Below are 6,187 nucleotides of genomic sequence, written 5' to 3' on the forward strand. Positions count from 1 at the left end.
CTCCGGCTCCGGCTTCGGCTCCGGCCCCGCCCCGCCCCGCCCGCTCAATGTCACTCACTCACTCGCTCATTCATTCCATCGTATTTATTGAGTCCTTACGGGGTGCAGAGCACTGGACTAAGCGCTTGGAAGGTCCAATTCGGCAACAGATAGAGACCATCCCTGCCCAACGACGGGCCCGCAGTCTAGAAGGGGCAGCCAGCGAAACAAGTAGACAGGCATCAATGGCATCAAGATAAATAGAATCGTAGATATACCCCCATCACCCCCTCACTCCTATTTATTCAGCCCTGCCGAGTGCAGGCTGGGATTCAAGTTCTGGCCCGGCGGCAAAGGTAATAACAATAATAATAATAATAATAAATAATGATGGTGTTGGTTAAGCAGTTACTATGTGTCAGGCATCATTCTAAGTGCAAGCTAATAAAAATAATAATAATCGTGGTATTCGTTAAGCGCTTACTCTGGGCCAGGCCCTGTGTGTGCAATCAGCAGACACATTTCCAGCCCACAACGAGCTCACGGTCCGGAGCGAGAGACGGACACTAGTAAGAATCAAGAAATGACAGCTGTGGGCCTAAGTGTTGTGGGCTGGGAGGAGGGATGAAGAAAGGGAGCCAGGCAGGGTGAGGCGGAAGGGAGTGGGAGAGGAGGAAGAGGGGGGCTTAGTCTGGGAAGGCCTCTTGGAGGAGATGGGCCTTCAGTAGGCTTTGAAGGCAGGACAGAGTCATCATCTGGCGGTTTTGAGGAGGGAGGGCCGTCCAGGCCAGAGGCAGGATGTGGGCCGGGGGTCGGCGGTGAGATAGACGGGTTTGAGGTACAGCGAGAAGGTTGGCGTTAGAAAGGCAAAGCGCACGGGCTGAGTCGTGGTAGGAGACCGGCGAGGTAATAATAATAATGTTGCTATTTGTTAAGCGCTTACTATCTGCAGAGCACTGTTCTAAGCGCTTGGGGTAAAGAGGAATGAGGTTGTCCCACGTGAGGCTCACAGTCTTCATCCCCATTTTACAGATGAGGGAACTGAGGCACAGAGAAGTGAAGTGACTTGCCCACGGTCACACAGCTGACAAGGGGAAGAGGGCCAGGGGATGGAGATCTTTAAAGCCGCTGGGGAGGAGTTTCCGTCTTATGCGGAGGTGGGTGGGCCACCACTGGACGTTCTTGAGGAGTGGGGAGATGGTTTAGACTGTGAGCCCGATGTTGGGCAGGGATTGTCTCTATCTGTTGCCAAACTGTACATCCCAAGCACTTAGTACAGTGCTCTGCATGTAGTAAGTGCTCAATAAATACTATTGAATGAATGAATATCTCATCTTTTACTCTCTCTAGACTGTAAGCTCTCTATGGGCAGGGAATCTGTCCATTATATTGTTGCGTTGTCCTTTCCCAAGTGTTTAGCACAGGGCTGTGCATATAGAAAACGCTCAATAGCATTGATTGATTGACTGAAATTTGGGTCTAGAGTCAACAATTTCGATCTCCCCATCTTCCCCAGCAGTGACTCTGGAGCTATAGGTGGTGGGTGTCTGTTTCCCCGCCTGTAGTCTGTAAGTTCATTGTGGGCAAGGAATGCCTCTGTTTGTTGTTCTATTGGACTCTCCCAAGCGCTTAGTCCAGTGCTCTGCACACAGTAAGCATTCAATAAATGCGAGTGAATGAATGAATGATTGCCCCATCCTCGGTCTGAGACCCAGACATCCCCACCCCCAGCTTCTGCTTTGGAGAAACGTGCCCACCTCACCCCACCCCCTGTTAACCTCACCCTCTCTGGTGTCATGCCACCAGATGTTTTTGGTGGGCTTTTTTTTTTTTAGTGGTATTCGTCAAGCGCTTACTATGTGCTAAGCACTGGGGTACTTCTCCTGATTAACTTTATGATGCCTGACTACTTGTTTTGCGGTCTGTCTCCCCCTTTGAGATTGTGAGCCCGTTGTTGGGCAGGCATTGTCTCTATCTGTTACCGAATTGGACATTCCAAGTGCTTAGTACAGTGCTCTGCACACAGTAAGCGTTCAATAAATATGATTGAATGAATGAATCTACCCCAGTGCTTAAAACAGTGTCTGGCACACGGTAAGCACTAAAGAAGTACCATAATTATTATTATTATTGTTATTAGGACTTGGTAGGTTTGGAAGAAGCTGTTCCTGATTGAAGGAGATTAGCACACTCTTTGGTTTGCTCAATGGCTCTCCTAATCAGGCCCATTTTCAATCTCCTTGTTCCAGTCTCTCCCTTGGATGACTCCAAGCGTTAGTGTTTCCAGCTGATAACAGTTTAGGATGTTGCCAATACTCCCGGCAGCCCCACAGCCATAAAGGCCTTTCCATGGACTCTGGGAAATCTGACTCATTTTTCACCTTGCAAAAGTGGGAGAATGCTATATATTCTTCTCTTTAAGCAGGAAAAAAAGAAGCAGCATGGCTTAGGGGAGAGAGCACGGACCTGGGAGTCAGAAGGTCATGGGTGCTAATCCTGACTCTGCCACCTGGCTACTGTGTGACCTTGGGCAAGTCACTTCTCTTCTCTGGGCCTCAGAGACCTCATCTGGAAAATGGGGATTAAGCGTGTGAGCCCCATGAGGGACAGGGACTGTATCCAACCTGACTATTTTGTGTCTACCCCAGTGCTTAGAACAGTGCTTGGTGCTCAAAAAGTACCATAATAATAATAATTTGTTTAAGGTGGAGAATGCTTTAGATTATTCTGCTTAAGTGGGAGAATGCTACGTCGATTAAGCCAGAGAATGTTCTAAATTATTCTGTTTAAGTGGGAGAATGCTCTATATTGTTCTGTTTAACAGGGAGAATGCTATATATTATTCTGCTTAAGTGGGAGAATGCTCTATCCTGTTCTGCTAAGGTGGGAAAACACTTTATGTTGCTCCGCTTGGGCTTCTCATTCGGCCCTGAAGTAGTGAATATAGAATCTCTCTTCTTGCCTTCTGTGAGTGACCTTACTTTTCTATTTATAGTTACAATGCCTCATCCTTACACAAAAAGGATCTTCCCCTTGGCTCATGGCAACACACATACCAGGGAATCTTCTGGGATCGGTGAGACCTCACCATAACTCTGTTTCAGTCAATCAATCGTAATTATTGAGCCTTTACTGTGTGCAGAGAACTATACTAAGTACTGGGGACAGGACAGTGTCATAGACACATTCCCTGCCCACAAGAGCTTACAGTCTAGGGGGGAGACAGGCATTAATAGAAATAAATTAAATGACAGATATGTACATAAGTGCTGTGGGGCTGGGTGGGAGGAGGGAGATGATTAAAGGGAACAAGTCTTTATCGATGCTGCTTCGCTTTCCCTCTTCCATGTTGGATCAATCAGTCAGTCAATTGTATTGAGCGCTTACTGTACTAAACTCTTGGGAGAGGACCATTCCCTGCCCACAAAGAGCTTAGAATCTAGAGGCGGGAGAAGGACATTAATATAAATAAATGACAGATATGGACATAAGTGCTGTAGGTCTGGGGGTGGGGGAAATAAAAGGAGCAGATCAGGGCGAAGCAGAAGGGAGTGGGAGAAGAGGAAAGGAGGGCTCAGTCAGGGAAGGCCTCTTGGAAGAGATAGGTCTTCAGTAAGGCTTTGAAGCAGGGGAGAGGAATAGTCTGTTGAATATGAAGAGAGAGGATGTTCCAGGCCACAGACAGGACAAGTGGATCCATCCCTAACTCTTCTCCCTGAACTTTCCTTCCTTTTAAGTTATTTTTTCTTTGTGGTATTTGTTAAGTGCTATGTGCCAGGCACTGTATTAAGCACCGGGGTGGATACAAGCCAAGTCTCTGTCCCACAGAGGGCTCGCAGGCTAATTCCCCATGTTATAGATGAGGTGATTGAGGCCCAGAGAAGCAGAGTGACTTGCCCAAGATCACACTGCAGACAGGTGGTGGAGCCGGGATTAGAACCCAGGTCCCTCTGACTCCCAGGCCCATGCCCTGTCCACTAGGCCCCGCTGCTTCTCAATCTGCTTACTCTCCTCTTCAACTTGTAATAATAATTTTTTATTATTTAATTATTTAATAATAATAATAACGCTTACTGTTCAATGGTATTTAATTATGGTGTTTGTTAGTCCCCCCTGGGGTGGATACAAGCAAATCGGATTGAACACAGTCCCTGTCCCATGTGGGGCTCACAGTCTCAATCCCATTTACAGATGAGGGAACTGAAGCATAGAGAAGTGAAGTGACTTGTCCAAGATCACGCAGCAGACAAGTGGTAGAGCGGGGATTAGAACCCATGACCTTCTGACTTCCAGGCCCATGCTCTGGCCACTACCTCATGCTGCTCCTCATCTGTTAAGCGCTCATTTGTTAAGTCCTTATTGTGTGCCAAGCACTGTTCTAAGAGCCGGGGTAGAGACAAGGTAATCAGGTTGGACACAGTCCCTGGCCCACATGGGGCTGACAGTCTTAATCCCCATTTCACGGATGAGGGAACTGAGGCCCAGAGAAGTGAAGTGACTTGCCCAAGGTCACACAACAGACAGGCAGCAGAGCCAGGATTATTAGAGAAGCAGCGTGGCTTTGTGGAAAGAGCCTGGGCTTGGAAGTCAGAGGACGAGGGTTCTTATCCCACCTCTGCCACATCTGCTGTGTGACCTTAGGCAAGACACTTAACTTCTCTGGGCCTCAGTTCCCTCATCTGAAAAATGGGGATTGAGACTCTGAGCCACACGTGGGACAACCTGATTATCTTCAAACTACCCCAGTGCTTAGAACAGTGCTTGGCACGTAGTAAGTGCTTAAATACCATAATAATAATAATGGTATTTATGAAGTGCTTACTGTGCAGCCTCCCAACCCCATGCTCTTAATGTCTTCCTCGATTCTATTTGCTGAGATGTATTGCTCCTTTTGGTCTGGCTTTTGTTCTAATTATAAATCAGAACGCAGGGTGGCATATATTATTTCTGTAATCATCCCAGCTGGCATGAGAAGTCAGGATTCAACAACAGCTACAGTAAAAAAAAAAAACAAAAACCCACGGCACCGGGAGAGACTGTAGATTCAGGTCTGGATTTTATTGTATCGTACTCCCCCAAGCCTTTAGCACAGTGCTCAGCACACAGTAAGCACTCAGTAAGTACGATTGAATGACTTCAGTAGAGGCTGAGCTTCCGGGGGAAAAATCCAACAGATGGTATAAAGGGCCAACTTGTTTTATGGCTGAGACCAGAGTCAGATCTGTGGTATCATTATCGTCATCTACGGTATTTACTGAGCGCTTACTAGGTGCTGAGTACTGGACTAGGCGCTTGGGAGAGGACAATAAAAACAACGTTAGCAGACCTGTTCCCTGCCCACAATGGGTTGTTTGCTTTTTTTCATGGTATTTGTAAAATGCTTACTGTGTGTCAAACACTGTCCTAAGCGCTGGGGCAGGGACAGGTTAATTAGGTGGAACACAGTCCCTGTCCTGCGTGGGGCTCACAGCCTAGGAGGAGGGAGAACAGGGATTTAATCCTTATTTTACAGTTGAGGAAACTGAGGCACCGAGAAGTGAAGTGACTTGCCCAAGGTCTCACAGCCGAGTACCAGAGCCGGGTTTAGAACCCAGGCCATTGTGACTCCCAGGCCCATGCTCTCTCCACTAGCCCACCCTGCTTCCCTACAGAACTTAACAGTCTAGATGGGGAAACAAGACATTAAAAGTAACTTCTTTCTCATGTATGCCTCAGTGACTGCTTGCCTTAATCAGTGAGCGCTTACCTTGTGCAAAGCACTGGACTAAGCGCTTGGGAGAGTGCAGTAGAACAGAGTTAGTTGACATATTCCCTGCACACCGAGTCACTGGTTTCTAGTTTAACAGCCCTAATTTTCACTGGCACTATACAGCCATGGTAGGGGTTTTCTTAGGGACTCCAGGCTCATGCACCTCCAAACTACCCCTGTGTATCCGCCAAAAGCACAGGAATAATATCTGTTCTCCCTTTCCTTTAGACTGTGATTTCCACGTGGGACAAGGGACTATATCTGACCTCATTATAATAATGTTGGTATTTGTTAAGTGCTTCCTATGTGCAGAGCACTGTTCTAAGCACTGGGGTAGATACAAGGTAATCAGGTTGAGCCACATGAGGCTCACAGATAATCCCCATTTTACAGATGAGGTAACTGTGGCACAGAGAAGTGACGTGACTTGCCCATAGTCACACAGCTGACAAGTGGCAG

Source organism: Ornithorhynchus anatinus, chromosome 5 (genome assembly GCF_004115215.2).
Source record: "Ornithorhynchus anatinus isolate Pmale09 chromosome 5, mOrnAna1.pri.v4, whole genome shotgun sequence".
Lineage (NCBI taxonomy): Eukaryota > Metazoa > Chordata > Mammalia > Monotremata > Ornithorhynchidae > Ornithorhynchus > Ornithorhynchus anatinus.